This window comes from Mytilus galloprovincialis, chromosome 1 (assembly GCF_965363235.1).
Source record: "Mytilus galloprovincialis chromosome 1, xbMytGall1.hap1.1, whole genome shotgun sequence".
NCBI classification, from domain to species: domain Eukaryota; kingdom Metazoa; phylum Mollusca; class Bivalvia; order Mytilida; family Mytilidae; genus Mytilus; species Mytilus galloprovincialis.
Genome location: NC_134838.1, coordinates 80,495,975 through 80,506,743, shown reverse-complemented (window position 1 = coordinate 80,506,743; position 10,769 = coordinate 80,495,975).

Sequence of the window (10,769 nt, the reverse complement as noted above, 5' to 3'; positions counted from 1 at the left end):
ATTCCCTATTCCCTATTCGTTACCTATTCGTTACCTATTCCCTATTCCCTATTCGTTACCTATTCGTTACCTATTCGTTACCTATTCCCTATTCCCAATTCGTTGCCTATTCGTTACCTATTCCCTATTCGTTACCTATTCGTTACCTATTCCCTATTCCCTATTCGTTACCTATTCGTTACCTATTCCCTATTCCCTATTCGTTGCCTATTCGTTACCTATTCCCTATTCCCTATTCGTTACCTATTCGTTACCTATTCCCTATTCCCTATTCGTTACCTATTCGTTACTTATTTGATTTTTAATATCCTTCCCCCTTTTTAATTATGGCATGGAATAGTTTAATATGGCTGCCGTTACCATGGAAACGGCACAATTGTGAAAAAAATTAGCTTTTGGTTTTTGGTGAACTGTTTGGATATGCTTCAACTCAGAATCATCATATTTTAAAACAATGTAGGTGCCCACTATATACAGGTGTTGGATGATTTTGGCGATCATTGGAACTACTATGTTGCCATGGAAACTACACCAAAATTTTCAAAATTCTAAAAATGCTCAAAACTTCATGAAACTTCACAGTAATGATGAGCAACATTGGAGTTGGAATTTCCAAAATAGGTCTTGTTACCATGAAAACAATGCAAAAAGGTCAAAAATTCCAAAAATAAGAATTTTCCGCAAACTGGATGAAACTTTACAGGAATGGTAACTGGCATAGGCAGAGTTGGATTTTGAAGTTAGAATTTTCAAAATGGCCGCCGTAACCATGGAAACAGCAAAAATATCAAAAATTCAAAATGTTCAAACTTAATGAAACTTTGCAAAAATGTTACTAGACATTTGACTTTGGAATTGTCAAAATGGCTGTCGCTCACCTGGTAATAGGGGGAAGGGGTGCCTTCCGTTATTGCTAGCAATTACAAATCTAGTTGTTAATAGTCTTACATATGGTAATAGTTCTGAATTGGTTAAGGTAAAATGATCTTTTTATGACCTATTTATATGTGTTTGTGCTCAACCGATCCTTTTACTTCATGTTCGATACGCATTTGTTCCTAACTTGTTTTTAATACGTTCTACCTTTTAACTGCTTTATGTCCGTATGTTTGAAGATGGATCTTGGTTCGACGGGATGAAATCACCGTGTTAGCGCTTGCGTAAAAACGAAGATGTGGTATGATTGCCAATGAGACAACACTCCACATTAGACCAAAATGACACAGAAATTATCAACTATAGTTCACTGTACGGCCTTCAACAATGAGCATAGCCCAAACCATGTAGTCACCTATAAAAGGCCCAGACATGACAACCTCATACAATTCAAACAACAAAACTGACGGCCGTATTTCATATACAAAAAAATAAACGGAAATATGTAACACAAAAACAAACGATAACTTCTTAATTTCAGGCTCTTGTCTAGGGACAGGCACATACTTACATAATGTGGTAGAGTTAAACATGTAAGCAGGGTGTACATCGTTTCGGAGCATGCTATTACCTTGTTTAATTCGTTCCATCACTCGCTTATAATTCGCTTATAATACGTGTATCTTACGTTGCACCTTTTAAAACATGATTTTCAATTGTTTTGTTGTCTCTGGTGGAAGATTTGGGCTCTTAGAGGTGATATAACTCTATAAGTGCATTTGTATCCGTTCCAGCGGTCGGATAATACCCTGTTAAATATTCGTTACTATTTCGCTTTTAAAAAGTTTGTTGTACGTTGCACCTTTTAGAAAAGGATTTCCAATTGTGTTCATATCTCTGGTGGTAATAATGTGTTCTTATAGATGAAATACCCCTATAAGCGCATATGTACTCGTTCCAGCGATCGGTTAATACCCTGTTACCTATTCGTTACCTATTCACTTATAGTACGTTTGTTGTACGTTGCACCTTTTAGAAAAGGATTTTCAATTAAATTCATATCTCTGATGGTAACAATGTGTTCTTAGGGATGAAATGACCCCATTAGAGCGCATGTACCCGTTCCAGCGCTCGGTAAATAACCTGTTACCTATTCGTTACTTATTCGCTTTTAATGCGCGGAGTATACGGTGCACCTTGAAATAAATCGTTTTTTAATTGTGTTCAGGTCTCTGGTGGTAAGAATGTGTTCTTAGAGATGAAATGACCCTATTAGCGCGCATGTATCCGTTCCAGCGCTCGGTTAATACCCTGTTACCTATTCGTTACCTATTCGTTACCTATTCGCTTATAATACATTTTTTTATACGTTTCACCTGTTAGAAAAGGATTTTCAATTATGTCCAGGTCTCAGACGGTAACAATGTGTTCTTAGAGATGAAATGACCCCATTAGAGCGCATGTACCCGTTCCAGCGCTCGGTAAATAACCTGTTACCTATTCATTACCTATTCGCTTTTAATGCGCGGGGTATACGGTGCACCTTGAAATAAATCGTTTTTTAATTGTGTTCAGGTCTCTGGTGGTAAGAATGTGTTCTTAGAGATGAAATGACCCTATTAGCGCGCATGTACCCGTTCCAGCGCTCGGTTAATACCCCGATATCCATTCGTTACCTATTCGTTAACTATTCGCTTATAATACATTTTTTTATACGTTTCACTTGTTAGAAAAGGATTTTCAATTATGTCCATGTCTCAGGTGGTAACAATGTGTTCTTAGAGATGAAATTACCCTATTAGCGCTCATGTACCCGTTCCAGTGCTCGGTAAATAATCTTGTTACCTATTCGTTACCTATTCGCTTTTAATGCGCGGGGTATACGCTGCAACTTGAAATAAATCGTGTTTTAATTGTGTTCATGTCTCAGGTGGTAACAATGTGTTCTTAGAGATGAAATGACCCCATTAGAGCGCATGTACCCGTTCCAGCGCTCGGTAAATAACCTGTTACCTATTCGTTACCTATTCGCTTTTAATGCGCGGGGTATACGGTGCACCTTGAAATAAATCGTTTTTTAATTGTGTTCAGGTCTCTGGTGGTAAGAATGTGTTCTTAGAGATGAAATGACCCTATTAGCGCGCATGTACCCGTTCCAGCGCTCGGTTAATACCCTGTTACCTATTCGTTACCTATTCGTTACCTATTCGCTTATAATACATTTTTTTTATACGTTTCACCTTTTAGAAAAGGATTTTCAATTATGTCCATGTCTCAGGTGGTAACAATGTGTTCTTAGAGATGAAATGACCCCATTAGAGCGCATGTACCCGTTCCAGCGCTCGGTAAATAACCTGTTACCTATTCGTTACCTATTCGCTTTTAATGCGCGGGGTATACGCTGCAACTTGAAATAAATCGTGTTTTAATTGTGTTCATGTCTGGTGGTAACAATGTGTTCTTAGAGATGAAATGACCCCATTAGAGCGCATGTACCCGTTCCAGCGCTCGGTAAATAACCTGTTACCTATTCGTTACTTATTCGCTTTTAATGCGCGGGGTATACGGTGCACCTTGAAATAAATCGTTTTTTAATTGTGTTCAGGTCTCTGGTGGTAAGAATGTGTTCTTAGAGATGAAATGACCCTATTAGCGCGCATGTACCCGTTCCAGCGCTCGGTTAATACCCTGTTACCTATTCGTTACCTATTCGTTACCTATTCGCTTATAATACATTTTTTTATACGTTTCACCTGTTAGAAAAGGATTTTCAATTATGTCCATGTCTCAGACGGTAACAATGTGTTCTTAGAGATGAAATGACCCCATTAGAGCGCATGTACCCGTTCCAGCGCTCGGTAAATAACCTGTTACCTATTCGTTACCTATTCGCTTTTAATGCGCGGGGTATACGCTGCAACTTGAAATAAATCGTGTTTTAATTGTGTTCATGTCTGGTGGTAACAATGTGTTCTTAGAGATGAAATGACCCCATTAGAGCGCATGTACCCGTTCCAGCGCTCTGTAAATAACCTGTTACCTATTCGTTACTTATTCGCTTTTAATGCGCGGGGTATACGGTGCACCTTGAAATAAATCGTTTTTTAATTGTGTTCAGGTCTCTGGTTGTAAGAATGTGTTCTTAGAGATGAAATGACCCTATTAGCGCGCATGTACCCGTTCCAGCGCTCGTTTAATACCCTGTTACCTATTCGTTACCTATTCGTTACCTATTCGCTTATAATACATTTTTTTATACGTTTCACTTGTTAGAAAAGGATTTTCAATTATATCCATGTCTAAGGTGGTAACAATGTGTTCTTAGAGATGAAATTACCCTATTAGCGCTCATGTACCCGTTCCAGTGCTCGGTAAATAATCTTGTTACCTATTCGTTACCTATTCGCTTTTAATGCGCGGGGTATACGCTGCAACTTGAAATAAATCGTGTTTTAATTGTGTTCATGTCTCAGGTGGTATCAATGTGTTCTTAGAGATGAAATGACCCCATTAGAGCGCATGTACCCGTTCCAGCGCTCGGTAAATAACCTGTTACCTATTCGTTACCTATTCGCTTTTAATGCGCGGGGTATACGGTGCACCTTGAAATAAATCGTTTTTTAATTGTGTTCAGGTCTCTGGTGGTAAGAATGTGTTCTTAGAGATGAAATGACCCTATTAGCGCGCATGTACCCGTTCCAGCGCTCGGTTAATACCCTGTTACCTATTCGTTACCTATTCGTTACCTATTCGCTTATAATACATTTTTTTTATACGTTTCACCTTTTAGAAAAGGATTTTCAATTATGTCCATGTCTCAGGTGGTAACAATGTGTTCTTAGAGATGAAATGACCCCATTAGAGCGCATGTACCCGTTCCAGCGCTCGGTAAATAACCTGTTACCTATTCGTTACCTATTCGCTTTTAATGCGCGGGGTATACGCTGCAACTTGAAATAAATCGTGTTTTAATTGTGTTCATGTCTGGTGGTAACAATGTGTTCTTAGAGATGAAATGACCCCATTAGAGCGCATGTACCCGTTCCAGCGCTCGGTAAATAACCTGTTACCTATTCGTTACTTATTCGCTTTTAATGCGCGGGGTATACGGTGCACCTTGAAATAAATCGTTTTTTAATTGTGTTCAGGTCTCTGGTGGTAAGAATGTGTTCTTAGAGATGAAATGACCCTATTAGCGAGCATGTACCCGTTCCAGCGCTCGGTTAATACCCTGTTACCTATTCGTTACCTATTCGTTACCTATTCGCTTATAATACATTTTTTTATACGTTTCACCTGTTAGAAAAGGATTTTCAATTATGTCCATGTCTCAGGTGGTAACAATGTGTTCTTAGAGATGAAATGACCCCATTAGAGCGCATGTACCCGTTCCAACGCTCGGTAAATAACCTGTTACCTATTCGTTACCTATTCGCTTTTAATGCGCGGGGTATACGCTGCAACTTGAAATAAATCGTGTTTTAATTGTGTTCATGTCTGGTGGTAACAATGTGTTCTTAGAGATGAAATGACCCCATTAGAGCGCATGTACCCGTTCCAGCGCTCGGTAAATAACCTGTTACCTATTCGTTACTTATTCGCTTTTAATGCGCGGGGTATACGGTGCACCTTGAAATAAATCGTTTTTTAATTGTGTTCAGGTCTCTGGTGGTAAGAATGTGTTCTTAGAGATGAAATGACCCTATTAGCGCGCATGTACCCGTTCCAGCGCTCGGTTAATACCCTGTTACCTATTCGTTACCTATTCGTTACCTATTCGCTTATAATACATTTTTTTATACGTTTCACCTGTTAGAAAAGGATTTTCAATTATGTCCATGTCTCAGATGGTAACAATGTGTTCTTAGAGATGAAATGACCCCATTAGAGCGCATGTACCCGTTCCAACGCTCGGTAAATAACCTGTTACCTATTCGTTACCTATTCGCTTTTAATGCGCGGGGTATACGCTGCAACTTGAAATAAATCGTGTTTTAATTGTGTTCATGTCTGGTGGTAACAATGTGTTCTTAGAGATGAAATGACCCCATTAGAGCGCATGTACCCGTTCCAGCGCTCGGTAAATAACCTGTTACCTATTCGTTACTTATTCGCTTTTAATGCGCGGGGTATACGGTGCACCTTGAAATAAATCGTTTTTTAATTGTGTTCAGGTCTCTGGTGGTAAGAATGTGTTCTTAGAGATGAAATGACCCTATTAGCGCGCATGTACCCGTTCCAGCGCTTGGTTAATACCCTGTTACCTATTCGTTACCTATTCGCTTATAATACATTTTTTTATACGCTTCACCTGTTAGAAAAGGATTTTCAATTATGTCCATGTCTCAGGTGGTAACAATGTGTTCTTAGAGATGAAATGACCCCATTAGAGCGCATGTACCCGTTCCAGCGCTCGGTAAATAACCTGTTACCTATTCGTTACCTATTCGCTTTTAATGCGCGGGGTATACGCTGCACCTTGAAATAAATCGTGTTTTAATTGTGTTCATGTCTGGTAGTAACAATGTGTTCTTAGAGATGAAATGACCCCATTAGAGCGCATGTACCCGTTCCAGCGCTCGGTAAATAACCTGTTACCTATTCGTTACTTATTCGCTTTTAATGCGCGGGGTATACGGTGCACCTTGAAATAAATCGTTTTTTAATTGTGTTCAGGTCTCTGGTTGTAAGAATGTGTTCTTAGAGATGAAATGACCCTATTAGCGCGCATGTACCCGTTCCAGCGCTTGGTTAATACCCTGTTACCTATTCGTTACCTATTCGTTACCTATTCGCTTATAATACATTTTTTTATACGTTTCACTTGTTAGAAAAGGATTTTCAATTATATCCATGTCTAAGGTGGTAACAATGTGTTCTTAGAGATGAAATTACCCTATTAGCGCTCATGTACCCGTTCCAGTGCTCGGTAAATAATCTTGTTACCTATTCGTTACCTATTCGCTTTTAATGCGCGGGGTATACGCTGCAACTTGAAATAAATCGTGTTTTAATTGTGTTCATGTCTCAGGTGGTAACAATGTGTTCTTAGAGATGAAATGACCCCATTAGAGCGCATGTACCCGTTCCAGCGCTCGGTAAATAACCTGTTACCTATTCGTTACCTATTCGCTTTTAATGCGCGGGGTATACGGTGCACCTTGAAATAAATCGTTTTTTAATTGTGTTCAGGTCTCTGGTGGTAAGAATGTGTTCTTAGAGATGAAATGACCCTATTAGCGCGCATGTACCCGTTCCAGCGCTCGGTTAATACCCTGTTACCTATTCGTTACCTATTCGTTACCTATTCGCTTATAATACATTTTTTTATACGTTTCACCTTTAAGAAAAGGATTTTCAATTATGTCCATGTCTCAGGTGGTAACAATGTGTTCTTAGAGATGAAATGACCCCATTAGAGCGCATGTACCCGTTCCAGCGCTCGGTAAATAACCTGTTACCTATTCGTTACCTATTCGCTTTTCATGCGCGGGGTATACGCTGCAACTTGGAATAAATCGTGTTTTAATTGTGTTCATGTCTGGTGGTAACAATGTGTTCTTAGAGATGAAATGACCCCATTAGAGCGCATGTACCCGTTCCAGCGCTCGGTAAATAACCTGTTACCTATTCGTTACTTATTCGCTTTTAATGCGCGGGGTATACGGTGCACCTTGAAATAAATCGTTTTTTAATTGTGTTCAGGTCTCTGGTGGTAAGAATGTGTTCTTAGAGATGAAATGACCCTATTAGCGCGCATGTACCCGTTCCAGCGCTCGGTTAATACCCTGTAACCTAATCGTTACCTATTCGTTACCTATTCGCTTATAATACATTTTTTTATACGTTTCACCTGTTAGAAAAGGATTTTCAATTATGTCCATGTCTCAGGTGGTAACAATGTGTTCTTAGAGATGAAATTACTCTATTAGCGCTCATGTACCTGTTCCAGCGCTCGGTTAATACCCTGTTACCTATTCGTTACCTATTCGCTTATAATACATTTTTTTATACGTTGCACCTGTTAGAAAAGGATTTTTAATTCAGTTCATATCTCTGGTGGTAATAATGTGTTCTTTTAGATGAAATACCCCTATTAGCGCGTATGCACTAGTTCCAGCGCTCGGATAATACCCTGTTACTGAATTGTTCCCTATTCGCTTTTAATGCGCGTGTTATACGCTGCACCTTGAAATAAATCGTTTTTCAATTGTGCCCATGTCTCTGGTGGTAACAATGTGTTCTTAGAGATGAAATGACTCTATTAGCACGCATGTACCCGTTCCAGCGCTCGCTTTATACCCTGTTACCTATTCGTTACCTATTCACTTATAATACGTGTGTTGTACGTTGCACCTTTCAGACAAAGGATTTTCAATGGTGTCCGTGTCTCTGGTGGTAACAATGTGTTCTTAGAGATGAAATGATCCTTTTAGCGCGTATGTACCCGTTCCAGCGCTCGATAAATACCCTGTTACCTATTCGTTACCTATTCACTTATAATACGTTTGTTGTACGTTGCACCTTTTAGAAAAGGATTTTTAATTCAGTTCATATCTCTGGTGGTGATAATGTGTTCTTTTAGATGAAATACCACTATTAGCGCGTATGTACTCGTTCCAGCGCTCAGTTAATACCCTGCTACTTATTCGTTCCTTATTTGCTTTTAATGCACGAGGTAAACGTTGCACCTTGAAATAAATGGTTTTTTTAATTGTGTTCATGTCTCTGGTGGTAACAATGTGTTCTTAGAGATGAAATGACCCTATTAGAGCGCATGAACCCGTTCCAGCGCTCGCTTAATACCCTGTTACCTATTCGTTACCTATTCACTTATAATACGTTTGTTGTATGTTGCACCTTTTAGAAAAGGATTTTTAATTGTCTCCATGTCTTTTGTGGTAACAATGTGTTCTTAGAGATGAAATTACCCTATTAGCGCGCATGTACCCGTTCCAGCGCTCGGTTAATACCCTGTTACCTATTCGTTACCTATTCGTTACCTATTCACTTATAATACGTTTGTTGTACGTTGCACCTTTCAAAAAAGGATTTTCAATGGTGTCCGTGTCTCTGGTGGTAACAATGTGTTCTTAGAGATGAAATGACCCTATAAGCGCATGTACCCGTTGCAGCGCTCGATAAATACCCTGTTACCTATTCGTTACCTATTCACTTATAATACGTTTGTTGTACGTTGCACCTTTTAGAAAAGGATTTTTAATTCAGTTCATATCTCTGGTGGTAATAATGTGTTCTTTTAGATGAAATACCCCTATTAGCGCGTATGTAATCGTTCCAGCGCTTAGTTAATACCCTGCTACTTATTCGTTCCTTATTTGCTTTTAATGCACGAGGTATACGTTGCACCTTGAAATAAATCGTTTTTTAATTGTGTTCAGGTCTCTGGTGGTAACAATGTGTTCTTAGAGATGAAATTACCCTATTAGAGCGCATGAACCCGTTCCAGCGCTCGTTTAATACCCTGTTATCTATTCGTTACCTATTCACTTATAATACGTTTGTTGTATGTTGCACCTTTTAGAAAAGGATTTTTAATTGTCTCCATGTCTTTTGTGGTAACAATGTGTTCTTAGAGATGAAATTACCATATTAGCGCGCATGTAACCGTTCCAGCGCTCGGTAAATACCCTGTTACCTATTCGTTACCTATTCACTTATAATACGTTTGTTGTACGTTGCACCTTTCAGAAAAGGATTTTCAATGGTGTCCGTGTCTCTGGTGGTAACAATGTGTTCTTAGAGATGAAATGACCCTATTAGCGCGCATGTACCCGTTCCAGCGCTCGATAAATACCATGTTACCTATTCGTTACCTATTCACTTATAATACGTTTGTTGTACGTTGCACCTTTTAGAAAAGGATTTTTAATTCAGTTCATATCTCTGGTGGTAATAATGTGTTCTTTTAGATGAAATACCCCTATTAGCGCGTATGTACTCGTTCCAGCGCTCAGTTAATACCCTGCTTCTTATTCGTTCCTTATTTGCTTTTAATGCACGAGGTATACGTTGCACCTTGAAATAAATCGTTTTTTAATTGTGTTCATGTCTCTGGTGGTAACAATGTGTTCTTAGAGATGAAATGACCCAATTAGAGCGCATGAACCCGTTCCAGCGCTCGTTTAATACCCTATTACCTATTCGTTACCTATTCACTTATAATACGTTTGTTGTATGTTGCACCTTTTAGAAAAGGATTTTTAATTGTCTCCATGTCTCTTGTGGTAACAATGTGTTCTTAGAGATGAAATTACCCTATTAGCGCGCATGTACCCGTTCCAGCGCTCGGTGAATACCCTGTTACCTATTCGTTACCTATTCGTTACCTATTCACTTATAATACTTTTGTTGTATGTTGCACCTTTTAGAAAAGGATTTTTAATTGTCTCCATGTCTCTGGTGGTAACAATGTGTTCTTAGAGATGAAATGACCCTATTAGCGTGCATGTACCCGTTCCAGCGCTCGATAAATACCCTGTTACCTATTCGTTACCTATTCACTTATATTACGTTTGTTGTACGTTGCATCTTATAGAAAATGATTTTTAATTCAGTTCATATCTCTGGTGGTAATAATGTGTTCTTTTAGATGAAATACCCCTATTAGCGCATATGTACTCGTTCCAGCGCTCAGTTAATACCCTGCTTCTTATTCGTTCCTTATTTGCTTTGAATGCACGAGGTATACGTTGCACCTTGAAATAAATCGTTTTTTAATTGTGTTCATGTCTCTGGTGGAACGGGTACATGAGCGCTAATAGGGTAATTTCATCTCTAAGAACACATTGTTACCACCTGAGACATGGACATAATTGAAAATCCTTTTCTAACAGTTGAAACGTATAAAAAAATGTATTATATGCGAATAG